General features: G+C 38.8%; 2 pseudogenes; one reads left to right on the top strand and one right to left on the bottom strand.

Moving 5' to 3' along the window:
• The window catches only part of LOC146473152 (uncharacterized), a 489,085-nt pseudogene extending 486,875 nt beyond the window's left edge, over positions 1–2,210 (bottom strand).
• An 8,854-nt stretch (positions 2,211–11,064) lies between these two features.
• Positions 11,065–12,271, top strand: LOC146473151 (uncharacterized; annotated as a pseudogene).
• Positions 12,272–13,152: the final 881 nt, after the last annotated feature.

Below are 13,152 nucleotides of genomic sequence, written 5' to 3'. Positions count from 1 at the left end.
CCTATTGTCTCTGACTGGAAACTGGCTTGCTCAAATTGATTTCAGCAGCTTCGTCTTGTTCTGGAATTTCTTTGATTACCGGTACTTCAGGTCGATGTGAAATCCACTTTCAAACATGGAATCCAGCCTTGTCTCCTAACTCAGTTATTTGTTTCCTCATTGTCTTAGCTGCATGGACACTCTTAACAGATGGAATCAGGTTGTCCATAAAGCAGTTCTTTTGTACTCCTTCTGCCGCCAAAGGATACTAATACAAATCGCTGAAACTCACACGTTTCTGGCTCTCTACTTGAGTCGAGATCTCACCATAGGAATCTGTGGAAAGGTCAATCAAAAGGCTGTAGTACCAACTGATGATACATCTGACTGACGTTACCAGCGAGGGCCACTAACTCCTTCTTGAATCTCACCAATATATCAAAGAGGTTACTTTGTAACTTGGGGCTTCGTAAAGTCTCCGTGTTAAGACTTCTTCCTTGGTATGTGGCCAAGGCATCAAACACAATCCTGTCCTTCGTTGTTGCTCTGTCTGATTGAATAACTGGAAAGTGAGGTCGCAGCCATTCAGCGTCAGATCTTCTTTCAGTGGATGGAATGCGTCAAATGTAGTTCTTTTGTCAATACTCGTCAACAACTTGCTGTTAAGCAGTTGCTATCTTTTCTTCTTTAGCCAGTTTGCGCTCAACTTGTTGTAGTTGCCTTTCTGTTAGTGGCCTGTTGCTGACCAGGCGAGATCTTTCTTCTTTCCAAGGAACTGCGACTTGAAAGTGTTTCCCATCTTATATTCTTGATTTACTAACCTTTTTCGACGCTGCGTGCTCATCTGGAGAGAACTGTGGTTTAGAAGATAGGATTCCAACATGCTCTAGTTCCCAAAACTTTCCGAGTTTGTTGTTTAAGTCGTCATCTTGTAAGGCAGAAGTTTCTTTTGACTGCTAAATGCAGGAGGTTCAGATAAGTCTGGTGTGGTGCTCCCCCCCCCCAAGTGTTCTTTGTCTATACGTCCGATTGGGGTAAGAAAACACCAGTCCCCTGATCTGAAACATTTAACAGTTGAGAATAAAACCTGTACACCTGTTATTCAATTTATGCATAGGTGATTGTACACTGAATCGTAATACTGATATCAAAAGACCATTCACGTCATTTGTGAGTTATTACATTTTGCGTCAGAAAAGTTCTTCCATTTTGCACTGAATACTTTATTACATTTTGCGGCGATTCTTATTACATTTTGTGGCGATTATTACATTGCGGCGTAACAGGCAGTCAAATTTCTTGCGGCAGTTTTTGAAGACCGAAAAATTGTCGGCGATGGTTGATTTCTCGACACCATGCTGTTTCATGTGTTTCCCAATCGAAGATCTTGAGCTTGTATGTTCATTAATGCGTTGATAGAGGTGTCGATTTGTAAAACCGACATAGTCCATCTCACATAGACCACATTTGTAGCGATATACCACGCATTGTTCGTTAACAATCTTCAGTTTTGGCTCTCTAGTCTTGAGAATCTTGCAGACTTTCAAAGTACTGAAAACAGGTTTCAGAGGGACACCGATTTTGGAGCTAAGACTTTGTAACTGTCTCCTTGTGTTCTCCATAGTTTTCTGGTCAACGGAATGAAGGGAGAACATGACCTTGGGAAGGCTGTCGTTACTTTTGTCCATTGTGTCACTTTGCACATTGTCCGCTACACAACTGGTTATCAAGTTGTTGATAGTGGGGTCAATCAACGTAGGAGGGTAACGAAGGTTTGAGAATGCCATCTTTAAGGCCTCACATTCCTCAGTGAAAAAATTCCGGTTCGATGATAATCTTTAGGCCCTATTCAGTATAGTTTTTAGTTGGCCTTTTTTGTAGCGTTGGTCGACATGACTGTCAAACTGAAGAAGAAGCCCGGTATTAGTTGGCTTCTTGTAGACACTGGTTTCCAGTTTGGCGCCATTTTTGAGGATGTTCATGCCAAGGAAGGGAAGTTTCTTGTTAGTAGCCAGTTCCATGGTGAAGTTAAGGGCGGGATGTTTTGAGTTTAGAACGTTAAGGAAAGCATACACCTGTGCGGTGTTTGGCATAATCCCGGAAGAATTGTTGACAAAGTGCTTGTAAAAACTGGGAATTTCACCTTCCCCTCGGAGTTTTTCTTCTAGTGAACACATGAAAGTGTTTGCGACTAGAGGCCGGAGAGGGGAGCCCATGGCGACGCCATCCATTTGTTCGTGTAATTCGCCATCACACTGAAAAAGTTGGTGATTTATAGACACTTCTAGTGGCTTAACAAGGTCTTCTTTCTCAAGTTAGGAATGGTAAGTGTTGTTAAACCAATTGTTGTTGAAAGCTTTGTCTGCCAAGATCTGAATGGCTTCATCGACAGGGATGTTTGTAAAAGAGTGCTGTAACATCGTATGAAACAAGGACATCATCCTCATTGACACACTTATGTTGAATTTCGTCGGCAAATTGGAAGACATCATCCACTGTGTAGTTGTTTGAGTGAAATTGGTTTAAGCTTCTCGTCAAGGCACTTCATAAGCTGGAAATTATAAGTTCCGGTGGCAGACAGGATTGGACTCGTAGATAAGACCTTCTTATGGGTCTTAGGTAGGCCATATAGATGTGCTAATCTCGACCCTTTTGGTGAAAGGGAATCTGCCATCTGTTTTGGTAGGATCTTGTGGATAACAGAGTTCAACTGCTGTTTCTTTGCCAAAAGAGGGTGGTAATGTTTAGGTTTACAGCCCCTGGTCTTTTGGCGTTCTAAACTACAAGGAACAAATTTGGTCTTGTCGTTGATGGACGCTTCCTTTGGTAGATGTTGTGTAATCAGATTTATCCATAATTACAACACCATTGCCTTTATCAGGCTTTGTCACTGCAATGTCATCTTTCGCTAAACATGCAATCGGATTCAATTCCTGCAAAGGTATTCTGCTAACTTATTTGCATAAAAATCAAGCATGCAGGAATGCTATAAAATGAGATTACATTTATTCAAACTCAACTCTTAGCAACCCTGAGATCAAACGTTTTCTTCATTTCTTCTTGATAATGATGTTTGAAACATTGAAACATCGAACAGCATTACTTTTCATTTTTCTTATAAAATGCTTTAACAAGCAACTGACTATCTAATTTCTTTATTGTTCCATAATATATTTTTCCAATCATGTCTGGCGGCGATTTCTTGCCGGAAATCTGGCTGCCACTGTAATAACACACAATAAAATGGAGAAGAGATTGAGTAGTCTTTAATATCGTAATTGCAGTAGAAAATTAATGGACCGCCAAATCTCTCCAATAAGTTAAACAAATAACACTTCCAAGCTCTGTTATATATGCCAAAAATACTTCTCAACCAAGCTAACCGTAAGGATTTGATCAAACATTCCAAATCCATCATTTTTAAACCACCCTTCTCATAGTCCTTTATTACGGACAGTCTTGTTACTTTGTCAACTTCCTTCGTTAAAAACTTGAATAACAACTGATTTAAAGCTTTGATGACTTCAACAGGGGTTGGAAGTAACGAAAAAACATAAATGATCTTTGGACTAATCAAAGCCAAAGGACCAAATATTGATCGACTTCTTAATACTATCAAGTTTTTCAATAATATTTTTGTGCAACAATTTTTGGTCAGGAGTAGAATACATCTAGTGATTTTATTGGTTTTGATTTGTTTATCTTGAGGAACCAATCCTCATACCATCAGTTTTGGTGGGATTTACTTTCAAACCAGACACTGATGTAGCATTATCAAGAAGGTTGAAAACCGCGCTGGCAGAGTTTATATCAAAAAGGGTTGCTGTCGTGTCATCTGCATACTGGAGTATTTTCGTTTCCTCTTTTGCTATGGTAACTCCTTTAATTGCTGCATTTTCCCTGACCGCAATTGCCAAGGTTTCGACAGCTGTGACAAATAGATATGGGGAGAGTGGATTACCCTGTCTAACTCCCTGTTCTAGGAAAAAGTGGTCAGAAATAAACCCGTCGTTTATAATGCAGCTTTGTATGTTTTAGTAAAATGCCTTAACCCAGAGGATGAGTTCAGGTCCAAAATTAAAAATTTTTGACATTTGAGAAGGAAGTTCCATTCTAAGCTGTCAAATGCCTTTTCAAAATTAATAAATCACTGTGAAATCTATTATATCAAAGATCGATCGCATTTTCTCGCTGATGTAAGGATCCATGGCAAAACCAGTCGGGTTATCATGAATAATATTAGGCATGATGCACTTAATCCTACTAGCAATGAATGACCTTCGACATAATTTTTGCATCAACATTGACAGGGGAAATTGGACCCAAATTTTCTAAGAGCGAGCGGTCTTTCCCTTTTTTTCTTTCAATAAGCGAAATAACAGGTTGCTTGTGTGAGTTTGACATTTCGCCTTTTTTACAACATTCATTCACAGATTTAGGATCATAGATTAACGGCCAGAGTCTTCTATAGAATTCAGTTGGAATGACATCATTTCCAGGGGCTTCATTGTTCTGAAAACTTGTCAGGAGCCTGGCACATTCTTCAACAGTAATTTCTCCTTCGCATGGTTGCTTTTGCTCCTGCGTAATTATGGGGATGTTCAAATCTCTCAAAAAGGTATCAAGTATTTGCAAATGCTCTGCAGACTTGTTTCCACTAGTATAGAGTTGCTGTTAAATGCGTTTCTTCCCACAAAATAGCAAATATATTTATTTATTTATTTAGGTTTGTCCAATAGACATCGCAAGAATTTATATAGGCTGTATCTGTACTGCTAGGTATAGATAACCATACATTTTTGAAAAGCAATTTCATCCATTTGTCCGCAGTTGATTTCTGGAACTTTTTCACGCCGTTGTGGCACTCATTTGTGACTCGGAGCAGCTACACGATTTTGAGAATTTGACATCTACTTGTTTTCACTAGAAAGGTCGGCGAAAGGCTGATATTGGGAATTTTCAGACTCAGGCAAGTCGCTGTCTTCTTTGTCGATGTCTTCCCACCTCTGAATAGGATACTACAGTGAATTTCATCCATATTGTCATAAAAGGTTGTAAATTTTTAAATCCCCAATCAACAAAGTTGCAACTCGTCGTGGAACACTTAAAAAAACCTGGCTGGGAGAAAAGTCGCAAATCGCTTCAATTTGCCGCCATTTTGAAAGACGACGTTATGATCTGATTTGAGAGGTCTGGGAACTAAATTGGGTCCTGAAGCGCTTTTTCAGGGCTAAAATGTACACCATATTTGGGAGTGCGCATGTATGCACGCTTGGGGGTCAAAGGTTTAATCCAATCCCAAATACTTTGATTATCAGTCAACTCATTTTAGCCCTCATTTACCCAAACTGGTATCAGCATTGCTAAATCCTTAAGATACTCATCCACATCCAAGATGGAAGTATTCATTTTCCAAGAACCGTTTCCCCTTATTGAATTTTCACCGTTACTCAGCTGAAAAGAAATTGCTGCGTGATGTGTTTTAATTGCTGGGACTATATCTGTCGATGTAACTAAATCCTGTAGGTATCTAAATGGCAGAAAATGGCTCGAGAATTGGGCTCCATGTAAAATTTTTCATATCCAAGTTTTTTATTCCCCAGATATCCACAAGATCGATTTCTTCCTGAATACAATGAATACTCCCCACAACGGATTTTTGTGGTATTGTTATCCCTCCTTGCTTATCAAAGGCTGGATTTAGTGGACAATTAAAGTCCCCGGCCATAATAATGTTTTCTTCCTCATCCAGATTTTCATGTTTCAGAGTGGACTGCAAAACTTTTAAATAAATTAACAATACATTTATCTTTGTTGGGAGCGTATACCATAAATGCTCGAATTAGTGCCCGGGGGGCTTATTTAATTTTCAAAGGCGAGAGGGGGGCGCTAATTTGAAGGGGGGTACTTATTTGAAGCTGGGCGCTAATTCGAGCATTTACGGTATATTGATTAGAAGATAATTTTTACCTTTAATTTCTACTTTGAGAATTATGAAACATCCTAAGGGATCTAGAATTTTAGACCAAAGGGTATTATCAACACCTTTAGTGAAAAAATTGCCACCCTACGAGAGTTTGGACTGCCATGCGCCATTATCATCTCCACACCCCATTCATTTTTCCATTGTATTTCTGAAACCTCATTTGAATGCAAGAAAGTAAAATCCGCATTTTTGTTAGGGCACCAGGTGAAGATCTGATGCCTTTTGCAAAAATTACTGATGCCCCTTACATTCAAGGACACTAATTTAAATGTTTCAAGATCCATCTCATTCTCATGATATGCATGCAAGTGAGATTGCAAAAGACTGACTCCATGCAGAGCAAAAATAAATTAATAAATAGACAAAATGTACCCATATCGATCCTTCCTCCAATAAGATGTATAACTTAGCAAGAACATAAACCATCAGAACACTCAAAATGAAACATAAAATAAACGAAATAGAAACACCTTCAGTACCATCGCATTTTAAAATGTTTTCCGATATGATTCTATTAAACAACACGGCTAACATAAAACACACTGAGGTCGAAACTACTGCAGCTAAAACTACAGCATGTACACAAACAGAATCAGTCATTATTGCGTGTTTTAGAGATGCGACCCTCCAGCTGCCGCATCGCTGTTCACAATTAAACCATAATGAGGTAGATTGCTGGTCTCTTCACCTCTATAGATCTGTGCCTACCTTAAAGAATGTTGTTTGCTTGCCTTGCTTTGCCCCTTTGAGAACAGTATATAGAGTTTCGTGTATCTTGTCTATTCCTTTAGATAATCATTTGCAACACCAATCTTAGTCCCCTTAAGATTTTTAACAAAAGACCACATATAATCTTTGTCCTGATAAAAGCTGAATTTCGCAATTATGGGTCTTGGTCTGGAAGTGTGTAATCGGTCTCTTCGAGTTGGAATTTGATACACTTGCTCAAACAGAAAACTGCCAACATCTTACTTTGGGATTTCCATCTTCTCCTCCATCACTGTGCGAACTAAATCTTTTTGGTTATATCATTTGACTCACCTTGTGATTCCGGAATTCGAAAGAACTTTATATTTTCCCTCCTACTTTGCTTCTATCCTGATGTTGTGGGGTTTTAAATTTGCTCCCTTAAGAGACTCCAGCTCTTTTTGGTTAGCCTCCATACTGGAGCCGGTATAAACTTGGATAGTTTTCAGGTTGTGATTAGCTGTGTCATCTATCGCTTCTTTAAACTTCTTATTTCGTCATCTAATTCTATCAGTCACAGCCTAATCAACTCAATTTCACTGACAACTGACAACTCGACCAAAGGATCACAACAATGGCCGCCTAAAACTAGATCTTCATCGGCCTAGGGCTGCTTTCTGGTTGTCTTTTCTTGGAACTTCCCACCATCTTCAACAGACATTGATTCCCTTTGTTAGTCGATATAATATTTAGCAATGGAGGGCGGATCCAACTAACACAATATCAAATCATTTAAGGCCAGAGCATCAAAAAACAATGTCCGCACGTCAAAGCGCCCAGGCCTTCTGCTCCTGAGGATCGTTCAGGAGTGTGTTGAGGTGATGAGCAACTCTTTGCTGGGGTGGGGCAGCACATTTCATAAAGGGCATCTAACTCCTCTTTTTCCAGGTTACTCAAAAACTCTCCCATGTTCTCTCTCAACTTGAGAAGGGGAAGGTATGGCTTCATTCCGAATTCTGATTTGGCAATTTTTATTAGCACTGCACGCAATTTCGCCCATGTTGGCATTTTGGACTTCTTAAAGTCATCTATTATGTCCATTATTTCTTCCGGAAAAGGCCCCTTGTCATGTAATCCCATAAGGAGATTTTCTCGCTCCTTGTAACATCTTTTAGATTTCATTCGAGCGAGCGGACCACCGTAAGGTTAAAAAAAAAATTCCCAAGCCTTATCCACAGGTGTATAATGTAATTCCGCCTAAATATTGCCACAAGCAAGCCCATCCAACTGTGAAACTTCAAGAGCTGTGCAAGAAAATGTCTACAAGATGTGGTTTTCTGAAAGTTCTAAACTTGGAATTGGGAGGGAGTTACTTCTGATCGGCTAGCTCCTGTAACAGTATTATCTCAGCCGTCAATGACCCGTCTGTAATCTCTCCCCTGCAGTCTCATCCACACATCTTCCATCCCCTTCCCTGTCACAATCAAGAACAAACATTTCAACAAACATCCCCTCAGTTGCACCTCTTCAATCTCCCCTACCAACACACATTAGACCATCTGTGTCTGTGCCACCCATTTCCATGTTACCACCCCACCCCCGGCAAGGTCACTAAATTCTACTGCATTTGCATTGACCCCACCCCAGGCATACAGCATTTCTGCTGCTAATTCCTCCACCCTTCAAGTGGCACCAAAAGATTTTATAGTATTAACCCCTCCAAATCCATTGTTACCCTCTCCAGTGGCTTTTGCTTATTTTGATTCCAGCACACCAGTTGAAAATGTTGGTTCCCCTGAAAATATGCCACAAAGCGTCCTCACGTTGATACAACTGTACAAGAAATTCTACTTCCGAGCAATTTGTCTGAGGAAGACAAAGATTTTATTGACAGTACAGTGAGGGTTACCGTTGGAAAAGCCTTTGAAACTGAATCCTCAACACGAAACCAGCCAGAATACTGGTGAATGGTTCAAGCTCAGGCAGTGCAGACTTACTGCCTCTAATTTTGGTACTGTTCTTAAGAGGAAAAAAAAGACTGTACAAAAAACTAGTTGGAAGACTTACTAGATCCCACACTAATCTAACTGTCAGTTCTTTGAACAATGGACGTGACAGTGAAGATGCTGTGGAAAATGTTATGTGGAATATCAAGAGACACATGGCCACCCTGGAATCAAGGTCTTTCCATGTGGATTGGTTATCAACCTAAAATACTATTGGCTTGGTGCGTCACAAGGCAGGATTGTTTGTGATCCCACGAGCAACCCTCCATTTGGTGGTATTGAAATTAAATGTTTTGAATCTGGAAAGGAAATGATACTTCTACAAACATATTTAGCTAAAAAAGAGCCTGAATCTGGAAAAAAGAAATCATTTTGTTTGACCAAATGTGAGGGAAATCTGAGACTAGATGCAAATCATTTATACCACCATCGAGTGCAAGGCCAATGTGGAGTTTCTGGTTCGAAGTGGAATGACTTTGTGTTAATGACTGGTCTAACTCTTAAATATCAAGGAGTACATGTAGCACAAATATACTTTGACGATACATGGCATGACCCCTCTTTGCCAAAGCTAACTGAATTTTATTTTTCAAACATATAGCCAGCATTTCTACAAAAGGTTAGAGATCACAGTGGACAACTTTCAAATGCCATTCACACATATGTACAAGAGAGACCATAGTAATTTTTAATGTGCTCAATAGCCCGTCCCCCCTCCCAAGAAGCGAATATCTGGCCTTCAAGACAGCAAGCTCTAGTTAACTTACCAGATAAGGTAAAGGAATTCTGCCCAAATTTGAGATGCATCGTTGATGCTACTAAAATTTACATCCAGCAACCAAAAAACAGAGAAGCTCAATCGCCTACCTAGTTCTCCACATACAAGAACCACAATACACCGAAAGCCCTAATTGGTATTAGTGGTGATGGTGTCATTAACTTATGTCTCAACTCTAGAGGGTGGTTCAATTTCTGACTGGGATTTCGAACTGCAAGGTGCTGTTCCAGCATCCCCACTTGAACCTGGTTAACGCCAACAAAAGCTCATCTTCAGGGGCCAGTCTTCTCGAAGGTCCAGGTTTTGAAAGAGAAGCTAAGTTATTACGAAACACCACAAAACTGTATTGAAAATGAAAAGGTGACACTATCGTTAACTCGTGGATACGCCGATGGAAGTTGCCGTTGATGCCATGGGTTTTACTAAAAGTTAGCTTTAATTTAAAGAAAGTGGCTACTGGATGCCTGGGCCAAGCTGTGTTTATAAGCAACAGAGCACTGTCACTCAATCATTTTTATAACTATTCAATTGATAAAGAGGCTACAAAAATATGCTTGCTAAACAAGGGGCCTTCCCTGTATACTTAAGACAAAACCTCACCTTACTTGTTTCCTGTCTCTCACCAATCATCTGGAGAGGAGATGGCTGATATTCAGGCCATATTTAATCCAACCAGACCCTGGCTTCTGTTGATAACTGTGATAACAGATATAAGGTCAAACTTCTTATCAGCTATCTCTTTCAATTAACAGAAAATTTAAAACTTAGTAGTGAGTAATGAATCATGAAACATGTACAGTTAAAAGATGGATTAGCGTTTTTTATGCAAATATACAAACAGCAGTTTTAAGCAATGGCTTCGCAACCAAATGGTTTAAACCATCGAGAGGAGTAAGACAGGGATGTCCACTCTCGCCATATCTCTTTGTTCTCGGTGTTGAAATTTTAGCTGCTAAAATTCGTCAAAACAATCTTGTTAAAGGAATCAATTTATTTGGAAATGAAGTTAAAATTAGCCAATTTGCGGATGATACTAATTTATTTTGTGTTGATGTAACCTCTGTAGAAAATGCCTTTGTTACCATAAATAACTTCGGAGGCATTTCAGGGTTGCAGCTCAATGTCAAAAAAAACAAAAGCAGTGTGGTTGGGAAAATGGTCTAAGAATAGCTCCACTCTGTTTCAGTGGATGCACGATCCTGTCAAAATCTTGGGAATAGAGTACCGAAGCATTGACGTCACATTACCATGGAAGCATTTTGGCCGGTTCTAAACAAAGGATCAATATGGCATCTCTCTTCGGGTAATGCAACAAGGATAAGGCCAAGATGGTTCAATGTTTTGCTCCAGATTGTAATCAATCAGAAAGAGAAACATGTAAAATTTTCAGGTTTCCAAAAGAACCTAGTAAGTTCAATTGGTGGAAAAAACTCTTAAGTTTAGGTCCAACACACTAGGAACACGGTTCGTAGTGAACTTTGACTCATTGAATTCTTCCTATTGTTCTAGTTAAGCTTTAATTACTCTTTACAATAGCGGCTTTTAATGTGTATTAATGTTCGTTCGAAATAATAAATCTGTTTTAATAGACAAGACCGAAAAGAAAACGAAATGCTGATAAACTGTCCAAATTCTGAGACACGTACGCCAAAACTAGCTAAGACGAAGAAGTCAACTTCAGAAGATAACAGTGACTTGGTGCTGGTTTCTGGTATTAATGAAGCAACTTAACGATTCGTGCTCATCAAGTGATGAAGCCTCTAAGTGTGAAACCAACAATGCCTCTGCACAAAATGTCCTTCTTGTAGTCGAAGTGGAAAACCTGAGAAAGAAATTGGAGGACAGAAAGTCACATGAGCAATATCAAAGAGAAATGTATTCGGTAATGGCCTTGACAGATGAAGTAATATGTATGGAAACAGGTCTACCAAACAAGCAAATATTTTCAATTGTTGTGAACTATGTTAGGGGGTTCTCAGCAGAAATAAATTATTTCTATGGCTGGAAGGTTGAAAGGATCCTGTTAGAAGATCAAGTTTTTATAACTGTCATGAAATTACGACAGAACTACACAAACCTACTCTTGGGTGAGTTCTTTCACTGTAGCACTGCAACATTCAGTAATATAACACTTACATTTGTTCATGTACTATACAAACTACTATATGAAGACTGCTTAAAATCTGTGCCATCAAGAGAGAAGAACAGAACCTCTATGCCAGAATCTTTTTCACTGTTTAAGCATTGCAAAATGTTCATCGACTGCACTGATGTAGAAATTGCAGCGCCAGGTTTAATGAGTGATCAGAAATTGACTTACTCAACATACAGGGGAATGAACTCCTTCAAAACACTTATTGGAGTTGCACCAAATGCTGTTATCACTCATGTTGGTCAACTGTTTCCAGGCTCAACATCGGATAAATCCGTTGTAGAAAATCTGGAGATCTGATACTTACTGACAAAGGCTTTTTGATAGCTGATGTGGTTCCCACTGGTGTGTCTGTTAACATTCCCCCATTTTCATATAATGGGAAATTCAACGAGAGTGCAATTAAGCTAACAAAGACTATTGCACGGTGCAGAACTCATGTGGAAAGAGCAAATGCACGTTTAAAAGATTTTAAGATTCTAACCTTTATTCCACCATACCTGAGATGTTACACTAAAAAAATTTTGAAATTATGTGCTGGATTGGTAAACTTGCAACACTCCCTCATTAGAGAATTAGAGACACTGTTGACCTGGAATAGAATTTCTTTTCAGTCATGAATGGGTCAAGTAACAGCAATAACATATAGTTGAGATTAAACGTGCATCCCTAGCTTTGAGCTATTGAGGCACAAAAATTAATCACATTTGGAACATAGCATGAATAGCATAGCATGGTTGTGTTTGATTCCATTTAATATCCATATCCCTCCAGTAGCACAGGAAAAAAAATACCAGATTCCCAGTTTGGGAATTCTGTTGGGAATTCTCAGAATTCCCAAGAAAATCCCTAATTTGTGAAAGTGAGACAATTCCCAAACACAAAATTTGGGAATTATATATTCCAAGTTGCTATTCCCAATATTGGAATTTTATATCGATTCTGGGAATTGAACAGTTTGATACCCGCTGTTTGGTTTTGGGAATTTTCTATATTTCCCTTCTGGATAAATATCACAGATAAAATGGGTAATGTGCATCAACTATATTGATAAATCCCAATTATGATTAAAATGCAAGTTATGACTCTTGAAATATTGCAAATGTCAGCACATTTATATATCTTTTAATGTTTCAATCATGTCTTTACCACAATAATAACAATTTTAATTATTATTACAAACAATACGTTGCTAGTTATATATTAGCGGAGTCTTGTATAGAAATCAACATCTTAAATATTATATTACCCCCAAAATGAATATCAACATATAGCAAAAAGTGCAATTACAAAAATATAAACTTAATCTCCACGCATGCTTTAGCTATAATTTTAAGATAGCTATTAGCGAATGAACAAGAGTGATTGATATTTAACAATTTGAGAACACGAGTCATTGTCACTGGACAATCATGGTTTTTTGATCAACTTACAGCATGTTTTTAACAGTGACTTACCATGTCCTGTTTGACATGTGGCAGATTGACTGTGCTTTGAATTGCTGTGTCAGTTAGAAATTAGGGTTTTATACCTATAGGTATGGAATGCTAGACTATATATATTG

This window comes from Pavona decussata, unplaced genomic scaffold (genome assembly GCF_977016875.1).
Source record: "Pavona decussata unplaced genomic scaffold, jaPavDecu1.1 SCAFFOLD_95, whole genome shotgun sequence".
NCBI classification, from domain to species: Eukaryota; Metazoa; Cnidaria; class Anthozoa; order Scleractinia; family Agariciidae; genus Pavona; species Pavona decussata.
This window is presented reverse-complemented; position numbering and strand designations above follow the sequence as displayed.